The following is a 5,536-nucleotide window of genomic DNA, read 5'->3' on the forward strand; positions in this document are numbered from 1 at the left end:
GAATTTCTATACAATTTCTAAAGGATTTCTATACAATTTCTAAAGAAAAGTGGCTTAATTCTCTATAAGAATCTATAGAAATTAACAGCATTTCTATAGAAAACAACAAGTGTTTCTATAGAGAGTAATGCTGTTATAATTTCTTTTCTATAGAAAACTATTATTTTCTATAGAAATTGACAATACTTCTATAGAAAAGAACAGCATTTCTATAGAAATTATTGCAGATATATAATCTTTTTCTATAGAAAACTATGTAAATCTCTATAGAAAATAACAGCATTTCTATAGAAAGTACCACTGTTATAATTTCTTTTCTATAGAAAACTATTATTTTCTATAGAAATTCACAATACTTCTATAGGAAATAACAGCATTTCTATAGAAAGTAACGCTGTTATAATTTCTTTTCTATAGAAAACTATTATTTTCTATGGAAATTCACAATACTTCTATAGAAAAGAACAGCATTTCTATAGAAATTATTGCAGATATAATTTTTTCTATAGAAAACTATATAAATCTCTGTGGAAAATAACAGCATTCTATAGAAAATAACACCGATATAATATATTTTCTATGGAAAACTGTATTATTCTCTTTAGAAATGTACAGAATTTCTTTAGAAATAATGCTGATATATTATATTTTCTATAGGAAAAAAAACAGCATTTCTATAGAAAATAACACTGATAAAATTAATTTTCATAGAAATTCACAGCACTTCTCTAGAAAATAATGCTGATGTAATTTTTTTTATAGAAAACTGTATCGTTCGATCAATAAAAAATTGTTTTCACGAATCAAAAAAAAGTGTAAAAATAAAAAATCATAGGCCTACAAGATGATTGTAATGTACAAATGTGTTTTGGTAGTTCATGGCACTGCAGTAAACATGAAATGTTTGAACCCACTGTACAGAAATCCCAACAAAATGTATTCATTCTCAAGATCTTTATTTAACACACATTAAACATATATATATCACAGTTCAAACAACCAAACTAAAATGCTTGCATTGTATCATTTAAATAGTAGAAAAAAAAAAACTGGTTTCAATATCTTAAAAGAATAAACTGCATTGAATTTTACGATGTAGCACTAGTGGTATTGTGCAAACATATAAAGATTTATAAAAATAATTTTATATCATAGCTGTATTTACAGTAAATTGCAGGCCTATATAAAATATTATAAATATATTAAATAACATCAAAGTACTGTAAGCGATATTGATAGGGGTACTGTAGATGAAAGAAAAAGTTTTACATATTTTTATATACTATTACAGTACAGTATTAGATTTAACTTTACACACATTTAGTAGATGTGAAAGACCCAAAAAAGAAATTTCAAAACATAAGGTGGATAACTCTGCACTGTATGGACGGTTCATAATTATCAACAAATGTATAAACAATATGCTAAGGGGGAAAAGGCCTAATACTAAATACAAAATTAAATGAAAAGAATTTACAAAAGCTTAAAATATTGATTGAAATCGGTTTTCTAAATTTATTAACATGCCAATATGGATATATTTAAACCTAATTATGTATCTACTGTATGTACCCATTGAAAAAAAAAAGGCCATAGAGAACAGTATTGCAAAATCAACATTTTCCATGTATGTACACTTTTTAAAGGGGTTGAGGTGCCAAAAAAGAGTACTCTTTTAATACACTATGTTTTCAATTGTGATTGGCCCCTTAAAGAAAAAATATACTCAGGTACTAAACCTACTGTACTAGAGCTACAAAATAAAATACAGTACTGAAATAATTGCTACTCACATAAATAAGAAATTATTGATTTTATGTTGTATATTCAATAATATGGCAAGACAAAAATATTTAAACGAATGTTATTTTTAAAGAAAATATGACAAGGGTAGATATAATTATTGATGTGGAAGTAGCATTTCTATTTAATAAAGCCAAGCTCTGGCGGACATAAATGTGTTGATATGTTGTAGAACTAATCTTTCTAAGCCTCAAAGTATATTTGGCAAAAAACTTGGAAACAGTTAATGAGAGAGATACAGATTTTTGAATATTTAAAAACTGGGGAAAACTAAGGAAGGAAAAAGGGTGGTTATGTCTCTTTTTCCCCCAGTTTTTAAATATTAAAAAATCTGAATCTCATTAACCGCTTCAAAGTTTTTCATCAAATATTATTTTTGGGTTTTAAAAAAATCAGTTCAACATAAAAAAAAAATTGAAAAAAAAAACAACTTTTCTGAACCTAACTTTAAGATGGCCTACACACTGAAACATCAAATATAATAAAATACTACACAAATCTAATATAAACGAAGTTTGGAATTAAAGTTAAATAACAAATTTAAAAACAAAAATGCATACATGGTATTCCCAATTTATAGGCTTGTTCATTTTCTTTATTCTGTTTTGCAGAGACTGCCTCAAAAGAGTAGTTGAAGCCTCAGGAAATCTGGGGGTAAAAAAAATGCAAACAAATTGAATACTCTTATAGGCTTCTAAATCGAAAACTCATAAACAGGCAAGCACCAAGAGCAGGATGAATTTTAATAATTTTGGTGCAATGTCTAAAATTAGTAATTAGTAATCTCTAAAGAATAAAATGCAGATATCTTAAAAGTAGTGGTCCAATAAAAGTATTATTTCATATTATTTGTTATCTTGTACAAAATCTAAATATAATTTTAATATAAGTATTCCACTTGTAGCAAAATATTTCCTTCATTAACTGTCTAATATTAAAGTTTCTTCCCTCAAGTGCTATGCAGAACATATACAGTAAGATGTAGCTACAGTGAAGGTTAAGTCAGTAATAAAGACGGGCTCCCTTTTGATGGTTATTAATTGGTTACAAAGGGACAATGCAAACTTTCAGATTAAAATTTAAAGAAAAAAAATTCAATGTCTAACCCAAATAAAAAAGCTTTACATTACATGTTGATGTACCATTTATCTTTTGAAATATAAATCCCTTATTACAATACATAAACCTGCAGTATTTTCATTTAAAAGGTAAAACACAAACTTATTCAACAAATTACCTACCTGTTATGGCAGTAATTCAGATGGGATCCAAACGCTCTTTCTCTACCGATGTTCCACATGTGCCTTGCTTTTCTTCCCTATCTTGTATTTCCCTACCACTTCATGCATCGGAAACAATAACAAACAAATTTTGAATTTGCCTCGTGCCCCATCGCTTATCTGAGTGATGGCTATGAGCTGGTCCTTTTCTATAAGTAAACCATTGCCAATGTCAATCTATTGGAAGATAGATAATTATTTACTATTTATTAGTAAATTTACCTCCCACATTTGCGCATGCTATTAGTATTTGACTGTCAATGGACATCCATGTAAAATATTCACACCCCAGTTATTTATACCATATTTTTTGGTCAACAAAAATATAATTATGCTTGAAATATTTCAAACTTTAATTACAGCATAATTGAAACTTCCTGTGTATAGAATATGAGTATATTAAAAAGTTCCAGCTATTGATGTTTTTGGGCATGACTTGTGTGGTTGTTGAATTTAAAATATCAATTATTGAGGTCAGACAGTTGACAGTTATACAATCATTCATTTTGAAAAAGAGTGAAGTATATTGAACTATGCAAAAAACAAGTCTTAATATTTTTGGTTGACACAAAATACAATAAATAAATGATATTTAAAGAAAAAAATGCATTTTATTTTTCAAATTTCCTGCCTTAGGCAGGACTTAGGCCTAGGCTTAGCTAGGCTAGGTACTGTGTACTGTAGGCCCTAGGTTAAGGAAGAGGCCTAAGCCTAGGCTAGGCCTAGGTAGGTAAAAAACGATTTTTCTTTTGTGTCCCAACGCCCGTACCTGACCTGTTGCACTTTTTTTAACTCAATTCTTAGGTTTAGCCTAGGCCTAGTTAGTATACGAACAGAAACACTGCCACTGCACTGACTGACGAACTGACTGAACTAAACTTGATACTTAGCTACAAAATTATATCTAGGCCTAGGCTAGAATAAGTAACTAGGCGTAATGTGAAAGGCGTACATAAATGGACGAAAGGAGATTATGTTTTCTTTACTTACCACAATACTGACTGTGCATAGGCCTAGAGACCTTGGCATGTTGCGGACTCTTCTTTTTTTTCCAAATGGCAACAGAATAGGCCTAGCGGCTATCCTAGGCTAGGTTGAGTTTCAACGGAAGAACGTCCATTTAACTAGTACATAGACATTGCTACAGGTATTAACCATTTCAATAAAATATCAGTTTGCAATTATTACTGAACAAAAGGAGGACATCACAACAACAAAGGGTGCAGCAAGCGAGAGAGAGAGATGTCGATGACAACAGTTAGCTTTCAAATTTCACCACCCAGTTGAGGAATGTACCATGTTTAATAGAGGGGCGGGGAAACCATTTAAGACCAGTTGAGTTATAATTCTTATTAAATGCATTTATATAAAACCTTCTGTAATTAATCGTTTGTTTTGTGTAGGAAAGTATATATAATATAGCATTTCATACAATAAATAATTTACTAAATCGTGCATCTCAACTCATAAATTGGACCCCTATCACGGCCTGATCCATTGTCTTGTTATTGAAAACGATGTCTCTCTCCCATCTGGAATGATGATTAAAGTAGTTAGGTTTTAAGTTACACTAACAGTAACTTTAAAATGGTCACCATGGTGGTTTGTGGTTAATGATTTTGTAAGATTAATTAAGTATTTGTTACAAATATGTGCATTAAATTCATTTTTCATTTCAATTTTGAAATGTGGTGTAAGGCTAAGTATTTGCTGTTTTTAACATTTAATTGAATGTTTAATTTAATGTATAATTTAACTTAAATGTTTAAATTAAATGCTTAATTTAATGTTTTTAACATTTTAACTTAAAATGTGAGCATGCTAATTGATACTGTAACTTATGCATCTGTTATACATTTCCAAACAGATATTCTATAGAATTCCTATACAACTTCTAAAGCAAATGTTATAGATGTCTATAGAATTTTCTATAGAATTTCTATACAGCTTCTAAAGAGAATGTTACAGATTTCTATAAAATTTTTCCAGAAATATGAAGCATAATTTTTTTCGACAAAATGATACACATATTAAACTCTATGCATTATTTAGTTACTCAACATCAGACCATGAGCCAAAAGCAATAGTTTTATTTATTATTTTTTTTATTATTATTGTTTAATAAACATGTTTCATATTCAAAACCAAGCTTCTGCAATAACACATTTATTGAAAATCCACTGTAGGTTACCAATACATGAATTGTGCAACAAACTAATTTTCTATAGAGTGGACTACAACATTCTATAGAAAATATTAAAATTCTATAGAATGCGTAAACTCTATAAAACATTTCTATAGAATTTGTTTGCCTCTATAGAGTTACATAGAACTCTATATACATTTCTATAGAATTCTATAGAGCTCTATAGAACTTTTTTGTATGGGTTGTGCCAGAATTCATCAGTCTTAAGACTACCATATCCTTCAACTAAATTACTTAGGTTACAAGC

General features: G+C 29.0%; 1 long non-coding RNA gene across 1 annotated transcript; it reads right to left on the bottom strand.

Moving 5' to 3' along the window:
* Window positions 1-1,084: 1,084 nt before the first annotated feature.
* LOC117115195 lies at window positions 1,085-4,259 on the bottom strand. The gene is made up of 3 exons (XR_004446508.1): window positions 4,074-4,259; window positions 3,045-3,260; window positions 1,085-2,451 (listed from the first exon to the last, which is right to left on the bottom strand). It is a non-coding gene; the product is annotated as an uncharacterized LOC117115195 (long non-coding RNA).
* Window positions 4,260-5,536: the final 1,277 nt, after the last annotated feature.

This window comes from Anneissia japonica, unplaced genomic scaffold (assembly GCF_011630105.1).
Source record: "Anneissia japonica isolate Jap-2015-1 unplaced genomic scaffold, ASM1163010v1 scaffold11456_len9421_cov133, whole genome shotgun sequence".
Lineage (NCBI taxonomy): Eukaryota > Metazoa > Echinodermata > Crinoidea > Comatulida > Comatulidae > Anneissia > Anneissia japonica.